The 20,640-nt window shown below is 38.7% G+C and overlaps 1 protein-coding gene across 2 annotated transcripts in view; it reads right to left on the reverse strand.

Annotated features, from left to right (window-relative positions):
• The window catches only part of FAM110B (family with sequence similarity 110 member B), a 102,136-nt gene that overhangs the window by 51,673 nt on the left and 29,823 nt on the right, over positions 1-20,640 (reverse strand). Inside the window, exon 1 of one of the 2 annotated variants that reach the window (XM_065751919.1) lies at positions 1,733-1,855. The exons of the other annotated variant lie outside the window; for it this stretch is intronic. The gene's annotated coding sequence lies outside the window, so the exon portion shown is untranslated. Of the gene's footprint in view, positions 1-1,732; positions 1,856-20,640 lie in introns of those variants that run through there. 2 annotated transcript variants of the gene reach the window in all.

A 20,640-nucleotide genomic window follows, 5' to 3' on the forward strand; every position in this document is an offset into this window, starting at 1 on the left:
GGGGAATTTCTACATTTCTTTAGCTATAACTAACCATTACTTACTCCCTCCTGTCACAGAGGTCACGAAGATAGAGATAATTACTTCACGAAAGCCTCTTTAAGAAGGCAGAAGGCATAAATTAACTGAACACCTTCTTAAGAGGCTTCTAGCTGGTCCTTTGGAGCAAGGAGAAATACACGGCACCCTGAGCAACATGCCTTTACTGCCAGGTCCTCCTGGTCCAAGCTTAAGCTGTTGGGAAATGGCTTTTTTTGCATCACAGGTCTACATCAGAGAAAGCAGCTTCAGAAACAAAACCCTGGTGAACTTTCACCAACTACTATTTACTAGTCTAGTCAACAGCAAAAATTCAAAGGAACTGGTACCTGCCAGCTGTGATTTAAACATCCCAAATACTTTTTTCCCTTTTGAATACACTGTTACGAGTAATAAAGCATACCTATCTGTTGTGCACACAGCCATATAAAGTTAGTAATTACATAAATACCCAGGTTTAAGGATATCTAGTCTGAGGAATAACTTAGTTTCCCACCAGTCAGCTAAAGAACAACTTGATTTTGCATTGGTCTAAGCATCCTCATAGGGAGTCACAGAGGGAAGAGTGAAAGCTGACACCAAAATAGCTCCTGTTCTCAACACCTTCCTGACACTGCTGAGACAATCTCGTCCCTCCGACGCATGGTGGCAGCCAGCCAGAGGGCTGGTGACTTCATGCACAAGTTTATCTGGGTTCTGGAGTCTGACACAGACAAGGGCACCAAGTTTCAACTCTCAACAGTCAGCTTCAATATTCCAGTGTCATCACTGGAAGAATGAATACACCGAGACTTCTTTTTTTAATACCTCATACTTGCTTCCCTGCCTTTTGAACAGCTTTAACTGTAAAATGTGCTCATCAAATATGCATGCCTTTTATAAGAAAAGTTGTCATCAATTAACGCGCAGGTCAGGAATGATGAGAACTTAAATGAGTGTTGTGGTAAATACTGTGAAAGTCCCAGATTTCACAGGGACTTTCACACAGAAACTCGCATACACATCTTGGTTCATTCTACTGCTGAAGGCAGTTCTGACAATAAACAAGGCTCTGGGCCAAAATTCAGCCTCTGAAAACAATACAGATGTATGTATCCATACGTGCATGTGTGAGCACAAGCAAAGGATATACTGCAATCTGCCAGGCACGGTGGCTTTAGTTTCATTTTGAAAGCCACTGAAAATAAAACCCGTGGATGAAACAAAGAATCCACCCAGACATGAAGGCTACAGCATCTCTGTTGAAAGAACAATAGCGTATACTCCTCATTTCTCTCTCTTTTCATGGGAGAAGCACCAGGATAGTCATTACTCTGATCAAATTAAAGAATGCTTCACAAAATTATTCTTTAAACTAATCACCGTTAAGAGATTTCTCTTCATGTACCAATAGTCATAAATGCTCTAATTCAATTGCTCGCAGAACGCATTCCAATAAAAGAAATATTTCTATTAGCATTACAAAAGGCAACCAGGAGAATTACTCACATGCACGGGCTCAAGATTTCAAACCAAAGAAATATTCCTGCATAAATACATCCTATTTTTCTACTAAATCCACTCTAATGACAAGTTTGGTAATCTGACGGCTCTCCCACCAGAGAACACACAATATTAATGGAAGTAAGATCAAATTAAACAGATGACACGATTAACAGTATTCATTTCATGCACGACTGTGAGAGATAAAGACCTGAAAGTGATTACCACGAAGTAAAACTCCTCCACCGACCTCTCGGCTGGCGGCTAGCAGTCCTCAAGTACTGATGTTTGGTAACAAAGAGCAATGCCTTTCATCCGTGGGCTCTCACGCTACGAGCTGAGCACCTCCAGCGCTGCGTGCGCGCAGTACCTCTGTATCTATGTCTGTAATGCAGCACGCAGATTACTGGGGAAACCTATCAAACCGGCAGGCAGCAGCCCAGCCTGCCAATAAGAGCCAGGCACATGCGGGATCCAGCACATGCTCGCTGCGGCTCCCACCCTGTCACCGCTGCTTAGCGGCTGCTCAGCTAATTATAGCTGCCTGCCAGAGCGCCCAGCCAGCGTGCGTGGGGACGTTGGGCGCGGGCACGGGCACGTCGCGCCTCCCAGCAGAAGGATCCGCACCTGGGGCTGGGAGCGGCCTGCGTGCGGGAAGGAAAAAGGTCTGTTTCGCTGTTTTGGCTCCAGGAGAATGATCTGCCTTTGAGGAGGGGGCACCTCAGTCTGAAAAAGAAAGATGGATTTAGGAGAGAGCTGGCAAAGCTCGCCACTTGTCGGCTGCTGGATCAGTTAGTCAGACAACAAAACCTAGCAGTTTACTTTGTCTGCAACAATTCTTGTTTTGAACGTACACGGTAGCGGCGCAATCGCTGTAGATCTCTGACTGATTTATTTGCAGTAGTTCATGACTCACAGCGTAGAGCTCTGAGGCACTAAGTGCACGCGTTCAGCGCACAGCAGCCCCACAGAAATCAACAGGACCACATCTATCCTGTTCATCTTCGCTTGGGCAGATGCTCAGCTGACAGAGGGTTTCTGTGAGCACCAGCTTTCGCAAAGTGTTGGTGGAAATGCCAAGGACATTTTTGCTATTAGGCAAAACAGCTGGACTCGTTTAGAAAATACTTTTCATAAGCAAACACTGCTTAGAAGCACAGGGAACTTAGGTAGATAAAGATGAAAGTAAGGTCTAAGTGCACAGAACTAAGGGACATGATCTAAGAGACCACAGTATACTAGAAAGATGCTGACAGCTCCTACAACTATTCAGGATACAGAGTATCAGCTAAATGATAATGAAAAAAAAGATACAAGCGCTGTAATTTAGCATTCCTGAATAGCGTATATTTCAATGAATCTTCTCCCCAGTTAGCACAAAACAGGAAACAAAATTCTGAAGCCTCCTGTTTCCATAGGGTTCGCATACTGATTTGTTCCATGGCAGCCATATGGTTTCCAAAAGTGACTGGCAAGACAGAAATACAGAGCCTGTTATTCAGAAGTGCCAGGTAGCTAGCTAGATGTCCCTCATGAGATAAAAGCAGATTTTTCTGGACTGACATTGCCACAGTATCATCATAGTACAGAATCAGGCGTACGTAACTTTATGGCATATTGTTAAGACATCCCACAATGTTACACATAAAACATATCCATAAACATTACGCTTCCAAGTCTCATTGCAATAATGAATTTCTGTGTGCTCGTGCTAGCATTTCCCCCACTTCCTTACTCTTATCGCCAGCACCATACAGCATCAGGCACTGTCTAAATATATGATATTAAAGTTTGTTCATAAACATTTATATATCATATTTACTTCAGTACTAAAATTGTTTACTACTACATAAAGTGTTACCAGTGGAATAAGGTTTCCATGTGTTAACAGTGCAAGGCCACATTTATTGATAATATGTAAATAGCTTACTTAATCTGCCAGTGGAAATTGCTCATAAAAAGTCACTCTATGCTAGAAGCAGACTTCATTTCTATAAGAAAAATATTCTCAAAGCTGTATATGGATAGAAATAAAAATGAAATGCAGGAAAAGTGACATTTCGCCCCTTTAGTCAACTTTCAGTCAGCATCAAGTTTTGTATTGCAATAAACTAAGGAGATGACTTTATTAAGTCTTCCTTTTCAGATTACACTATTTAAGGAGCTCATCAGTTTTTACAAACTGTGCTTCTTTAAAACTCTGTAGGATATTCCAAGTTTCTCAGCAGTGTGACTTGACTCTGGAAAGCTATGCATTTCATAAAGGGGACCTGCTTACACACAGGTTAAAAACTTAAAGAGAACTGAAGAGAATGAATCGTGGTGAAGATTCTCAGTTCTCTGATGATCAGATTCATGAATACTTTTTAACAATGTTTTGCCAAAGGTAGTAACAGGAACTAGACGGATAGTCTTGACCCTAGTCCTCTGATCCAGCTGTTGGGAATACTTATGTTTGGTAGGCACAGACAGACAGTCACAAAAGACTAAGTCATTCTTTTAATCTAATCCACACTCATGGACCTCCAAAACACCAATAACAGGTGAAAAAGAAACCAAGAGAACAAAAGGTTAGTAAGTTTCAGCTGCTAAAGGGCTCCCAGTTTTGAAAATCTCCTGCTCAGGCCGCTAAACCTAGAATTCCTCTGCTTTGCCCAACAGCTGCAATCCCTCAAAGCTCCCATCATCACACATCTAGCCTCCTGCCTCCTTCCCATGAGCTGCTGGCTCCAGAGGGAAGCACAACCCATGTTCTTCTCTCATGTTGAGCTGAAGGTGGGGTCCACCAACATGACCAGGACCTCCATTACAATTGTTCCTATTTGACAACTGCAAAACCAGTACTTCAAGAGACACCATTTTTTTTTTCTGTAACATAATCAACACTCATTAAACGTCTGCAGTTAGCTTAATGAGTCAGCTAAAATGGTCTCAATTTCTATATCATTCTACCAACACTCACAGATCTTTAAATAGTCTGCTGGGAAAGGAAGCTGTGGAGAGCAGCACCCTGGGTCTGACGTTTGGAGCTGGTGGCAGTTTGTAAGGCAACCTGATGAAATCTCAGCTGGGCACAAGGCAGAGCTTCACCAGCATCCTCATTGCCTGTGATGACCACACACAAGTGTCTGGATCAGGCACAGGACCTGGGGAAGGATATGGCCATGTCTACACACACCAGCAACGGAGGCTGGGAAAGGTTTTCTGAGGATAGAGGAGCTTCTCAGCCCAAGCACATCTCTGCTGGAAGTGAACAAGTTGTGAAAGGTAGGCGAGTTGGCCAATATTCGGCAGACTTTCATAGAAAGCATAAGCCTGTCCCTGGCATAGGGGATCCATCTGTGCTGAACTTCGAGTTCCTGTTCCTCCACACGAAAGCAGAAGGGCTCTACTCCTTTTTTAGAAATGAAAAGTAAGGTAAGCTTTTCTTCTAGACATTTTCTTGACAGAACTGTTTCAATCAACATTTTCCACAACCATATGGTTTGAGGCAGATGCCCATCACAGAGGGGAGGAAAAAGGAAAACCTTTGGGTATGATGAGTTCACCCGAAACTGAAAACAAATCTTACTCTGAAAATTGCCTAGCTATTGTTATTAATAAATTTTACAATTCATTTACGCGCATCTAAATGAGTCAACAGCTATTTTAGGAACAAATAATTTTTTCTCATATTACTTTTATAAGTTCTTAAATATTCAGTGGTTCTAATTCAAAAATATTTAGAACCAATAGACTTCTGATATGTCTTACAAAGAAACATGTTTCATTCTGGCTAGCAGTTAATGTTTGTCTTAAAAAAACACCAAATATTGTTTGGAAACTGCTATAGCTTTTACTTAAATAGGTTTTACAAAATATAGAAAACATACAGAAAGAGAATGAGTTGAATAAAAGGGTTGTTGAATTGGCATGCTGCATTTCTAAAGGCAATAGCACAAATATTTCAAAGCTGTAGTCCTAAGAGGTTGAACTGAACCAATTACTCTAATGAATATTTTACTTGGCTCAATGCATTCATTTGACTTTTAGAAGAAAGCAAGATAAACTATCCCATGGTTTTGTATATATAACAGGAAAAGAAAGAAAAAACTCGAGATTTATATATTTATGTTACTTTTTACATTTATACTGATTAAATATTATAAGACAGTTTTTCACAATTTTTTCTACATTTCCATTTTGCTTCCCCTTAAGATTTATCTAGTGCTATTTTCATTTCCTTGTGAAAACTGCCTTTGACTTCACAGTAGTTATTTGATGTGCTCCCACCCTGCCCAGCAAGTGCTTGGTGAAGTCTTGGAAGTCTGTAAATTGGTGGTAGATGTAACACAAGCCCATCATTCATGGAGAGAAATAAAAACACATGCCTTAATGTTTGCCAAGTAAACCTTCTCAGGAAGTCACAAATGCCAGGCTTCAAGGTTGGCACTCAGCATAGTAAAAAAGACCAAAACAAACCAAAACTATATTCATTTATGGAGCACAGGGGCATTTCTTGAAGTGATCTTAGTTTGAGTCTGGGAAGAAAGTAGTTACCTGTACATATGTGCATCTCCATGCATGCACACATAAATGCTATCCCTAAATGTTCCAGACACTGCTCCTCCTAGTACTTAACAGGCAGAGAAGTCTCAACATTAAAGCCACAGAATCTCTGCAGGACATCAATAAGACTGATCAAAACCCTTCTTTTTCTTTTATTTTAAATAGCACTCATATTTTATCTTCCATTGTTGCTTGCTTCTGCAGACATTCACATGGGCAGACCCTCCACTGAAAAGCCAAGTGACCAAAATGAAGACATCAATCTGCCACTACCACCTCTGAGAACCAGGGGAGGAGCATTCAAGCTGACAGTAAGGTGTGTTTCATCCCACCCATGATGGATCCTTCAAGTAAACACAGTAAAGAAGGATCTCAAGCCTGTTAGAGATTTACTACACTAAGTACTTACACTTTGCCCACAAAACCAGATATGGCACAGATGTTAGCATTATTCTGGTTGCATCCTCAAGAACACAGCAATCTCAAATTTAAATGACAGGTTATTTTAAAGTCTTCATATCACCCTGAAATACGTTCCCTGTCACACACACCACTCTGACATCTTCATCTCAGCATCAAACTTTCACTTCTACCCAAGTTCCTTTCACACTTTGTTCACTGTAATACTTTCTTTTCCCTCCATATCTTATTTCAGCAACGATAGCAAACTAAACAAGCATTCTTAATGTCCCTGTATTTCCAACCCCCTAACTTCTTTTCTCATACCTGGGTCTATTAACTCCCTTTTCTCTTACCCTAGGGACAGCTACTGTGTGAGCTGCTCAGTTTGAAATACAACAAATTTGTGAGCTCTCGCTAGCGAGAGCGACATGTGTGCCTCCTTGGCACCACTTCTTGACTTCTGGATAGCCAACTAGATAGCCACAAGGATGATGAACCACAGAAAAGGTCCACACTGCTCAACAGTTACACAGTAAGCAAGAAAATAGACCTGAACAGTAGATCCAGGCCCTGGGCTACCTACAGGTATATGCATGACTTATGCAAATCAACAATCATGACCCTGTGATGAAGACCTCAGTGAGGCAAAGCCTGTAAAAATCTATCAGTGAAAGAAGAGGTTGCTTCTCTTAACAGCCAAGTGAGGGAATACATTTGCATAACATAAAAGGCTTTAAAAAAAAAAGTAATCTGATTGACAGAAGATTCTCAAGGCATAACATGAGGTATAGTGGTAGCAAAAGTCAACTGCTCAGAAGGGCATGGGAAGTTAAATATACATTGGAACAGGCCACAAGAGGGCTTCATAAGTGGAGATACATTTTTTGTACTTGATGTAGTGGAAAATACGGATCCCAAGAGCATCACTAAAGTCAGAAAGCTGACAGACAAGTACAAACCTGTTCCTGAATTTTTGGTAAGTACACTTCCAGTACCTCCACATCATTAATCTTCATTGCCACTGCCAGCACTTTCTTCTCCTTTTCTATTTACTGTCTTTTTTCCCTATAACTATCTTACTGCAATCTGAGATAAAACTCTGCACTGCTCATATCTAACCAAGACATCTATATATTGTTGCAGGACAACTTTAAATGCAAGCCTTCCATTAGAGGACAGGTGTAATTTCTCAAAAATGCTGTGCTGCAAACAAGTGCACTAGCTGAAGAGAGAGATGTAGCATTTCTTCCTTTGAAGGAAAAACTGTCAGACTTGCTCACTCAATGTAATTAAGAATGTTGTTTCCAATTCTGGTTAAGAAGTGCAGCTCTGTGGCTTTCTTTGATCTTCTCTGATGACAATGAAGACCTAGCAGGCTCTCTAAAGCCCTTTTCATTAAATTTATTTTATTCTTCAAAGAGTGTTTTCCACTCTCTCACATCTCTTTACGCGAGAAGGTGTTTATGTCGAGCTGCAAGACACAACTAGAAAGCAAGTCAAGGTGCAACTGTCAGAACACGAATTGGTTCTTTGCAGATGCTAACGCATGCAGGCATTCACTTGAAAACCGCCCAGAGATGGCAAAGCTTGGAGACTTCGAGTCTCCAGCCCACACCCATAATCCTGAGCTTCAGAGCAACTCTCAGATCTCATTACTGTACACAAGGGCTGAAGACATTCAGCACAATTAATCTCAGAAGAAAGCTAGCTTTGTATGCAATGACTTTTGTTATCTTTTCAAAGGTAACAAGTTTGAAGACAGATTACTAAACTTCAAGACTTTTTACTTAAGTGTAAAATAAATTTAGATTTTAATCTTAGAAATATTGTTACATGACTAGAAATTGTATGCATATGCAGCCAGCATCCATGACTTGCTGTACCAGAACCCAGTCTCATAGTCTTCTTACAAGAAACCAGAAGCATTTTGCCGGCATGGATGAAATGCTTCTCCAGGAAGAGAGGTTTAATTATTCAGTGTAGCAAGCCAAAAACCCTTGTATGAATAACACATCAGGACTTATTCCCTAACAGGAGTGTGCTTACACCTTGGCAGCTTGTAGACCTGGCAGCTACAGTTTGTGGGGCAGATAAGATACCAGATCCTACTTCCAGGACTGCTTGTGGATTTCAGCCAATGCTCTAATGTAAAATGAGGAAAGAATTCACATAGTCAATGGTCATGTAAAATTAGCGTAAATGGAAACAGATTAGTTCCCAACCCTAAAACCTACAGACTTACACTCCTTGTTCTCTCCCTTCCCTGACCGTTTGAACCAACACTCCCCTTCCTGAATGGTGTGCCTCCTAAAATGAGAGGGAAGCAATGACCCTACAACAATTAACAGGAGAGCTAGGGAGTGCTCTTAAAGAGATGGCAAATGCACGAGGGGACTGCTGCAAGGACAAATCACTTACTGGCCTTCCTTCTCCAATTCATCCTGGCCAGAACACCAGGTCTTTTCTTCACCTTCCCCTCCTAGGCCTGGGGGGCAAAAACTGTTGCTCAATTCTCAGTTTCCCTGCAATAATTCAGTGTGGCATAGTAGCTTCATAAAGTGACCAGCTGTAATAATACTGCTGTCAATAACCACGATTTCTTCAGGTGACCATCCAGAGACTCATCCTGAGCTGGGGAATCTCAGCCAGATGGTTCCTTTTATCCCTTATTTCAGCTGCAAATCCCCAGTGATAGGTTTCTAAAGTCATGGGCATCGCCACCTTCAAATTTACATTTAACAAACTAAAAAGAACATAACAAAAACACCAAACCATACATAGCCCTTTTGTCACTGGCACTGTGATGACTCCACATTGTTTTAGTGGGCACTGAACTTCAGTCAAGGTAAGATTAGGAATAATGCAGTCTAATGCTCACAGGTCTGAACCTAGTTTTCATGAAACAAGTATGTTGTATCTTTTCCAATACTATGCATCATGAAGGATAACATTGTTTTAGCTAGTTCTTTTGTTTGTTTATTTCTTGCATCCTCAAGCAGATGACATATCAGTGTTGATTTTAAAGGTCCCACAAAACATGCCAGAGTTGGAAAGGGAAGTCAATAATCCCTTAATAATAGGAAATATTGGTGTAGGTGGATGGTTAGACTGGATTATCCTGGAGGTCTTTTCCAACTTTGGTGATTTTATAATTCTGTATTATTAATAAAATAACCAACTTCTTTCCTATATAATCCCTGTAGAAATTTGGTACAAAATCATCAGGAAAATAAGGCCAAAAGGCAAGAAGTTAAAATTAAGTGAAGGGAGAACTAGAGCTTTCACTCTCAAACATGCATCTACTGCTACAGCAGTCTTCTGCTATACAAACAAGTAAGTCTCTCCTTGCTCTCCAAACATCCCTTTTAATCAGGGTCTGAGAAAGAAACTGCTTCAAAGCTAATCAGCAAATTAAACAGACGTTGATATTTTCAAAGTAAATTCCAGCTGTCTGTAGTCAAAACATAAGCAACATAACCACAGTAAAAGGGCTGACAGAGAAGGGAAACATTAGGAAATTTCAAAGTTGCATAAGTGTTTAACATTTACTTCACTGTACATGATATTCATACTTTATAACACAAACGGATGTACGACAAAAGAAACCCATAATTTCTACACTCAGCTGCACTGCCACATGCAATCTCCCCATATCCCATACACTAGCATAAATATTCATACTTGGAAGGACCAAAGGGAAGCAATGTAAATAACCCTGCACATAGGACTGAGCTTTCACACTGATCAGCCCAGCACATTATAGTGCAAAATCTTAACCATTTGTCTCATTTAAAGTATTCAAGTTATTCTGAGTACTTACAACCACACCATTTATATAATTCGTTTTTAATGAAGCAGATACAGAACTGAAATAGCTCTGAAATATTGATGCTGAGAAGAATTTAGACCGCTCATTTTCTCTTTGGGTACTTAGAATATAGTCATCTCCTGGGGTCAATCAGTGTAGTGCTTCAGGAAACAGTAGCTTCTACTACTGTTTTGTATCTCAACAGTACAATGCGATGAAATAACCACATCATACCTATGAATATATATATATATATATATAGGTAAATCTACTTGCAATTTAGGGTAAAGAACTACTCGGATTCAGATGCATCCCTTCTCATTCAGAATGTGAGATTTAAATTAACTGTTACAGATCTGAGCCTGTGTGAAGAGAGGCCTTAAGATTATCTTTCACCTTTTGCAGTAATGAGATTTTTTTGGCTCTGTATACATACTTCAACTCCTAAAACAAGCAGAAGAGAACAGTTGGACTAAGATCAGAGACACCTTCAAGTCTTCCCAATTATATCATATACTAGAGTATCTCTTGTCAAATAAATAAAATACAAGAGCAAAAAGTATCAAACCCTGTTAGGTGGGGACACACCTGATAAACTGGTGATTAAATAACAAAAAAAGCCTGAGATCTGTAGAAGCTGCTGTTGGCAAAAGAGATGCATGGATGCACTTGAGAAGTTTGTTGTGTCTGAAAAGCCCAGAACAGCAAAAGAAAAGGAAAATGATAAAAGCATACGCCTAGAAGAAGAGGGCAACTAAATCCACACCTAAGAGGTATCAAGAGACAAAACTAGAGAAAACGAAGCATGCCTTGTAGCTGGCTGTGTCTCTTCACTTGCCTCATCAGCCTGTAAAGCCTGCTGGAAACAGATCTGCAGAACTTGTGAGGAAAAACAAAATATTATTTGCACATTGCTACTACAGCTCTCAGGAGAACTTACCCGTAAGTAATTTACCAACAAAATTATCCACACTAGATGGTTCTCAGAAGCAGCACAAGCACCAGCTCATATTTACTAACTGTACTTCTAGCACTGTGGACATTTTTTTTTCCTGCTTTCTCTTTTTTACACAAACACTTTTAATCTGCATAGTCTTCAGGGCAGCCGTATGGAAAACTGGTATTGATTTCTTGTCTGAGCTTCTTCAAGTCAGCACTTCCATCTAGTAAGTTAAAAAGGCAGGCACCCCAACCCATGGTTAAGCACTGCTGCCTGCAGCACACAACGCTTCCACAGCAGAGGAGGAAAGTAGTTAGGAAATTTCTGATCTTGACTTTACAAGACTAAAGCCATGTTATTAAATTAATTCGTTCCCATCTTCTCTGGGAGCTTCACTTACATCGCTGTGCATTTCTTAAGGGCTCACAGGGCGCTATTCAAACCTATGGGACCATCATCTCATGCCTTAGCAATGACCTACCAGCAGAATGAAGGTATTACTGGAGCTGGTCCAAAACAGGGACACTGCTAGCAGGACAAAGACCTTGGCAGAGGGAAGACACTTCTCTCTAATAAAGATATCACATCCAACCTAAAGAGCATTACCTGATGGTGGATGAGGTTAAGTACTTTGTGTTTGAAGGTCCTGTGAAAGAAGCTTGAGGACCTATTCTCTACATCCCTTGACTATTAGCAGAAACAGAAAGAGCCTTTGAAGAGCCTGCAGAGACTATGATAATGAGAACACTCAGCAATGCTTCCCAGGTTGTTTGGGGTTTTTGTTTTTCTAAACATTAACTCACTATAGCTTCCAACTGAGAAAATGAAGATAGAAACAAGGATAAGAAGCTAGAACAAAGCTAAACATAGGTATAGTTACCTGATGCTTTAGATAACTGGTGAGTCATTTGATTACTTGCACTGAAATTAAAGCATTTGAAAATTAAAGGCTACACAATCGATCTGTGAATGGAAGGCTACATTACATGCACATCCAGCCTTCGCCTTACAGACCATAATGCTTTCCAAGATTACCCATATTTTATGTTAAAAGATGAATTCATTTTGTTCTTTATACATAGTTTCTTAACACAAGGAGTACCATTAATGTGAAGATAATCAAAACACAAAGCTAAAGAGATGTGAAGCAACCACCATTCAGGACTCTCCATAAACACTTTTTTTCTGCTTCCCTTAACACTGAAATTTGAAGTCTGGCCTATGACTAAAATAGGTGAGCAAGAGCCTTAACTTGGCAAAGATCATAAGCCATCATTCAAGAAAAATATGATCTAATACTTGTAATTTCAAACTATCTCGCTATCTGACATACAAAATAAAAAAAAAATATTATTCAGATGAGTCAGTATTTTCATTACAGGCTGCCTACCACAGCAAAAACTCAAGTGAATGAGCATTGCAGAAGAACATGTTGTTATAGAAGTGCTATCAAGATGTGACTTGAAAGAGTCACAAAGTAACTGCAGTGTATATATATTTATTCATTTATTTGAAAATACCTATTCTTATTAACATAGCACACAAAGAGGAAAAAGAAAATTCAAACATTATAAAGCTCTATAGAGGACAAAACTCTATTGGAATGCTCCACAGGTAAGAAAACTTCATCTAGAACTGATGCAAATATATTGAGCTTAGCTATCAAAATAATTACGTTTCAATGCCAGGCAGTTCTGAGCAGAGATAACTTAAATCACACTGATGTGATTGAATAGTTTTTGGCTGAGGTCACATATCTAAAGCTTGCTGTCTACTTAAACAGTTCACCACAGAATACTTCTTATCACATACTGTTTGTGTGACACATGAGAAAATACTTTCACTCCTCTGAATGCTTACAGCACCTAATCTAATTTAGAAATTGTGGCTGCAGCAGGCAGCAGCATTAAGAGGCATTTTTTATTTTTAAACACACTATTAAACAGATCTATGTGTAAATATGACTCTTCCCTGGAAATACTTTATAGATCAGAAAATTATTTTCAAGATGTTGGCATGCACAAATCAGGGAAGGCTGATTTAGGCAGTAGATAATGAATTTATTTAGCATAAGCATTTATGCTTATTAAATCCATTAAGAACCCTGTTATTAAGGAGTTTATTAACTGCTGTGATAACAAGCTCTTTTAACTCAGGGACGATGGTGTAAAATAAAGTCAACTACCAATGAGTTCAAAGAAAAAATGATTTTCTATTCTTCGTATACCTCAGAATTCATAAATCAGAGAGCCTAGCACTAGTATCTTGGGAAAATAATTAAACAGGGATTCTTTTCATTCAATGTTCTACAAACAACTCGAATTTCCACATTAACAAACTGAGATGAAGAAAATTATTTCAACAGGCCCAAGTGGAAATATTTTATTTTGTCATGCAGCAGGTAATTACAGATGACTTATCATGATAACCACCATGACATCAGCACTCCTATGGAAGAATAAAGCCTAACCTGAAAAGGCTATGTCTGGTGGAACAATACTACTTTTGGCAAACTGGGCAATTGCCTCAGAAGTTCAAGCTAACACAACAAACCACAAGGAGCCCTTTTCAGGCCAGAGAAAAAAAGGAACCACAGCTCTCTGAATGGCTCAATGCCCCACATTGCTACAGGTCAACACTAACTAGGGCTAAGTGTAAAATCCACAGCAGGCATTTAATGCCTGAGATTAGCAGTCAATTGATTAACTTGACCTACTGGCCCCATTGTTATTTTATTATTTCTTTTTACATCAAGTTCTTTATGCTACTGAATCCTTGTTAACAATTTTAAGTTCGTCTTCCTTTTAAAAAGTTCAGAGTTCAGAATTTGATTTTCTTTATGGCTCTTTCACAGAATAAAATTATATACCTAGTAATTTAATAGTGCATTTCTGCAATTAGTGTAGCTGAAAAGTTCAGCATCTCTGAAAATGTATCCACTAAGAAAACAGCAGGAACTTCTTTTTCATTCATTTATAAGGGAGGTGTTGAAGAAAATCAGTGCCTCTCCATATTCCATAATAAATTTTACAACACTAAAGCTGAGGAGGGGGGAGTAACAATAAAAAAGCAGTTGTAGTTCATCCTCAGTCATTTCCCCGTATTGACACTGAATAGCAGCTGGGTGCCTATCCAACTACTGATTTCAATTTTTATAAAGAGTTCAACTCATGAAAAACAATCAAGAAGAGGCAACCCACACGTATCAGAGGACTAGTGAAGGGTGACTTTTCTTTTGTTTTACTTTTTATCTCCTTCCCTAACTAGGTCAGAGTTCCAACAGAACCAGGTAGAAAAGGCTATGAGCACAAAGTGATTCTTATAGCACTGCCAGACACCTTAAGGTTTGAAGGCCATGTATAACGCAGGCAAAATGCTGCTAGAAAACAAAGATCAGTTGTTTTTTTTTGTTTGTTTGTTTTTGCAGTTGGTGATCTTCACATGACATCTTCACATTTCTTCTCTGAAAAAATAAGCAGCACTGAATATAGGAACTCCAGCAAGAACCTAACCAAAGCTCAAAAATATCTTAAAGAAGTGAAAAATCATGGACTGATGATACGCAATCTGAACAGATCTAGGGTGTACAGAGTTCCCTAATCATGACTTCACAGCACTTCTTGTAGTTTTAAATTCTGATGATATAACAGCCATATAGACATGCTATGTCTGCCTACTACTTGCTGATCTTCCTCAGTACCACTGTGAGCTTTACATTCGTTCCATCCTAAGTCCTATAGTTGACCCATATCACCATAATATGGCTGGGTCTGAAATCCTCCACGGGTTAATTAGGCAGACAACAAACAAACAAAAAAAGTTGAATAAAATCATTCTAGCTGTAAAAGAAAGAATAATCTTATAATGCCCCTCTATTCTCTCTGCTTCTTGTAACCTTCCATGACATCATTTACTCATGGTGCCCTCTACTTGCCCCCTTCTGTCCATGCCTGTTTCTCCTCTGTCACAGCTCCCCTTGCCCTCTAAAAGGCAAACTAACCCTTGTGCTCCAGAATCCCACTCACTCAAATGCCTTAATTCCAAGGCAGCTTTCAAACATGGCTCAGCAATCACAAACCTCAGAACAAAGTTAAAGAAAACTACATCAAAAACTGGAAAGATGAACTGCAGCATACACTTGCAAAAAGTGTATTGGGCTTGACTCATTCATAATCTTTCCTTAGCAATGATTTTTGTAGGTAATGGCAACGCAGCATGTTTATCTCTATACTAGTAAAACATTTCAGAGGACACCACGTGGGAAATTATCACTTCAGCTGGAGATGATGGCTACAGAAGTAGGGGAAAGAACAGCAGAAGTAGTTTATAAATGCAACCAATAATATTGGTAGACAGAAGAGGTCAAGAAATTATTTTTGAAATGGAAAGGTCTCACATCAAGAGAATTATGCTGCCTCCAGTCTTTTTTTCCTATTTTTTAGAAGAGGCCTTGCTGTAATTTAGAAGAGGGCACTGAAAACTTTCTGATGGCACCAAGCTCCAAGGAATCAAGAAGGTGGAAGAGAACTGAAGTGTCACACCAGAAGAATCAGGTAAACTCATGAGTTACAGAAGCAGAATGGAAGCAATTGCAGCCAAATAAAGTGCAACGTCAGGCACTTGCTTCCACAACAGTCACTGAAAACTGCTAAAAATGGTATTCACCAGCTGGAAGCATGAAAGGAATAAAAAGCATGCACATGTCAGCCTCAGATGACTATAAAGATGCAGTTATGATGCCATCTGTGATGGAGATATTGGGCAAAGGCCAAGAAAAAAAAAAAGAATATAAGCCATCAACTTTTGGTAAGCTGGAGATCTGTGACCTTTTTTTGTCCCCTCCTTCCCAGAAACGGAGTTAAAAAGAACAACAAGATGCTTAAACTGGGAACAGCTGAAAACATTTTTAAGCCAACTACACTTACCCACAGATATACTTCAGCAGAGAACCAATATGACAGCTTGCACCTTTCAGGGGTGAACACTGAATGAACACTGTCAAAGAAAACACGGTTTATTCACCAACATCTCTCCTTTCATCCATTAGAGATGCAACCGCTCAAAACACAGACTGAAGCAAACAACCATCCATTATGTAGAACAAGATTTTTTTCTGTTCAAGGAAAACAAGACATCCAGCCAGATGCAGTCACAGAGGGAACACAATATTTCTGGTTATACTGCAGGTAGCAAGTAAGATGCGTACACACCAATGAAGTGATGCCTCAACATTTTTCTACACAGAAGTACTCTTTACTTCTTGTTATGACATAGCACAATTCAGCACAGTGCAAAAAAAGCTTGCGCCAGCAGAGGGAGGCAGCTGCTCTCCAGGACACACGTCCTCACACTCCCCAATACACAGTAGGAAGCCAACGAGTTTGTTTTTATGGAAGTGAACTCACCCCTCAGCCATTGTGTAAATGTGGCTTTAAATGAGGCTGTAATTAGATTTTGCTGTATTTAACAAAACCTCTCTTTTTGTCACTTCTCTTTTCCAACGTTAGAGAGGAAATAAATGCATTCGTGAAGGAAAAAAGAGAAAAAGTTTATGGCTTTTCCCTGAGTACATTCAGGAACACGTGAAAAAGCAGAAAACATACAACAGCAAACTTAACAGGACACTCAGTCTTCACATTACACATGGACACAAAGATCTCTCACAGTAGCCCACTCTTAAACATTAAGCTTCCTTTTATCATTGTTCTCCTTCATCACATTAACCTCCTTAAAAAACACTAACAGTCCAACACTTGGAGTCTAGCTTTTCTTCGTGAATTTAATTCACTTGGCAGAAAACATAAGTGCTAAAACTCAGGCACAATAAGACTGCCACGTATTCATTTTAGGATGGAACTTTTCTTTCATTCCTACTTTAACTATTTTGGTCACAGCACTTTTGTTTTTAACCAGTTTTATTTCCATCAGTCTTCACAGAGACTGATACATCTAAAATTTAACTAGTTTAAATCAAGCCCACATTACTGCAGTGCACATTGCACAAGTCGATTTTATTTTGTTTGTTGGAGTTCTTTATAGTCTCAATTATGTATTTCCACTGTGGTTTAAGTAACTGCATAGCAAGTGAAGCAGAGTTTGCTCTGAATAATGAACTGTTTTGACAGTCATCTTCAAAGTTCGTTTCCAGAGCTTGCAAGCAAAGGAGTTTATAGTGGTGGTGGTAGCAGTGGATTCAACGAGGAACTGGTGCAAGAAAGTCAAGAAGATGTGCTCAAGGTCATGAAGCAAGTTAGTTGCTGATCTAAGAACAAAATGTTTCTCCTCTTAATCGAGTACCCAGGAATGCTTCTTTTCCAAGAAAGTCAAAATCTTCTGATAACTATAGAGCCTTAAAAAGGTTTCCATGCATACCATCATTGCTTAGGATTTATTTACAGAAGTTAATCAATTTTGAGAGAGCTAGAAAAGCGCGTATCTAATACCCTAATTCTCTATAAATCTTCTATTATGCTGCAAGTTTTAAGAAAGCTAAGGCTGGTTTAGAGGACTCAAATGATAACTTCATTCTGAAATCAGAAATTCTCTTCTTGCATCTTATTCTGAAAAATGTTGTGGTAGAGCATCGCAATAGGTTTCCTGTCTAAACAAAAAGAGGCTTCAAGAAAGCACTTAAAATTATGAAGGGTATGAAGATAACATGACAAGAGTCTAAAAATAGAAGATACAAGGCAAAAAGCTGTATTCAATTATTAAACATATGTATTTGCATACATTTAAATCTGCATGTGTTTTAAAGCAATCTACAAACTAACTGGGGAAACCTTTGCAACAGGAGGTTGGTAAAACCAAGATTTTGGCACAATTCAAAGTAGTAGATATTCATACAGCAGATACATTATTGAATGCAAATGATCATAGAACAGATTAAATTGAAGTTTAATCTTAAAATGAAAAAAAATCAAGGTAAATAGTATAAGTAAATTATATTTCCACACCTGAAAGAGACCTCTTACATTTGTTTCTGAAATACTTGAGAATAGCTCTTTCAGAAGGCAAGGTTATGAAGTTTGATTCAGTCTCAAACTTACAATTCAAATAAGTCCTATAAAATGCACAGTAATTCTTCTGAAGCTTCAAATGAGCTGAGAAAAATACCACAAGTATTTAGGATACTAATCCTTGCTTTATTTCTACTTATATAAAACATTTCAAAATGAAACATGCCACATAAACGAAACATAAGTTTGCCATTACCAAAAGACTAGGTGGACACATTTTCACCTTCTTTGACCCATAAAGAACCAAAGAGCCTTTTTTCATGGGAAGTCTGGAAATTGGCATAGGGCAATAAGCTACAACTACAAGAAACATTATTAATGTCTACTAAGCCAACAGTTCAGAAAAAAAAACTGGGGAGAAATCCAGTAAGGCACCTAGCCAGTAGCAGGGGCCATAATAAGGAAAGGCAAGTTTCCATACTAACTCCTAAAGTGGAAGCATACAATAGGATTAACCTTATCTTATTTAAGTTTCTTAACAAGTCTGCATCCTTCAGACAGTGTTCTGTTTCCAGTAGGACTCAGAATCCACTCTTTAAATGAAGCAGCAATAGCTATGCTTGGCAGAGTTAGAAGCATGAGAACATCAATAGGCAGAATGGTTGAATCAGGTTTGACCTAAAGAAGAAAAATAAAATTCCAGGCTAGATAAAAATAAGACAACATACTCAAAGCAGCTTAAAGGAGACCATTTTTAGGTTGTGTCTTGTACTTCTGCCTGCTTTTCAATTCATATGTAGGAAGGTAAGATTATAGTGGCTTCTGCTGTGGCCTTTCAATTCAGATTACTCTCTACATAATAATTATTGTCTTTCTTCTCAATGCTTACATATTGTTTTGCTAGTCTGAGAAAGTTTTCTGTATTTATTCATTTCTGAGAAGGATTTTTAAATCCTCTCCAAGTATGAAAGTCCTAAGTAGAGCTAATCTCATGCTCCATGAACTTTAATGCAAATGCTGCATGCATTCCTGTTTTTCTTAACAACTTCATTTTAGTGTTTATATGGGAATACAGCTCTACTACTGTAACCAAGCAAAGCAAATATGCTGCAGTAAATGTAAACTTTACTCAAAGCGTAGCTTCAAAAGCATTATGGCATATTTCAGCCCAGACTGCCAGTGACAGACCTTTCATGTCAACAAGAATTCTAGAGCAGTCAGACCAGAAACCTTTGGCAGTACGTCTTGTCCATAAAGTGGCAACCTGATTTCTGAAGCCAACTGCATTTCAGCTCCAGATATAAACAGACTGAGTAGAAACGGTTTAATATCGGAAAAATGTCACAAAAAAAAAAAGGCAGGTTGCTTGTTGGAATTAAGACTCTTCCTTCTAAAGACTCACATATTGCTCTTCATAACTCTCTCTTTTAGAGAGCAGCAGTAAGCAGCATCTCTGATAATTTGGTATTCTTTAACACAAGACAAAACATGCAAAAAAGATGTCAAGGAAAACTTCATGACTGTACAAACACCAAACATCCAATTTTGCCACTGAAAGCAAATGATGCTCATATTGAAAAAATTTTTCTATCTAACAGAAGCACACAGGAAACAACTTAGGCTGTTCAAAAGTTCTTGGTAATATTTGATATAAAAAAAAATCTCTATTATGTCTAAGCAAGCAGATACTAGATATAAACTGTCCTCATTTTTATTCAAAACATCATGGTCACACTGTCTCAGCATGCTTGTCCAAACTACTACCAAGAAAAGCACTTTCAACACATCTTAAAAATGCATAATTCCCACCAGAATTTCTTTTTCCCCCCACTGAAATGTAGGGTTTTTTTTAATATTATTTCAAATTCTACTCAAATTCAGGACTGTAGATCTGATACTTTCACTGGTTCATCTAGATAAGGAAAATCATTACAAGTTATTTGGATTCATTCTACCATTTGAGATTTGATGTAGACTTTTAAAAGAAAAAAAACAATCACCAATATTACAGCCCATTTTAATTGCATTCATCATCACCTTCTCCTTCATCTCAATAAAAAAAGAAAAATCCAAACTACTCCAACCAAAGACTCTCATATAACTTGCATCTCCATCTTCCTCTTTGCAAGCATGCACCCCTCAAAGAAGGGCCTCAAGCCTACCTGTCATCTTTGGATGCTTTAGGGAAGGTCTACATAACAACTAGGTTGCAGAGGGACTCAAACATCTTCTCACGCCATTTACACACAATGAAATTGCATGGTATATGGGAGAAAAAAATGGTTAGAGGTGAAAGAAATCTGGATCAAAATTACTATAGAAATGTGATTGGAAATAAGGAAGAAAAAAAAAAAAGAAAGTATCTAGTTCTGACTTTCCTTCTGGCAATCAATGTGACCACACAGACCATCAGCAAGGGACTTCCATAGGTAATACAGACTCCACTTGGAGAAAACAGCATC

The sequence above is a fragment of the Cyrtonyx montezumae genome, unplaced genomic scaffold (genome assembly GCF_038088225.1).
Source record: "Cyrtonyx montezumae isolate F1298 unplaced genomic scaffold, pur_monq_1.0 scaffold_8, whole genome shotgun sequence".
In the NCBI taxonomy this organism is placed as follows: Eukaryota; Metazoa; Chordata; class Aves; order Galliformes; family Odontophoridae; genus Cyrtonyx; species Cyrtonyx montezumae.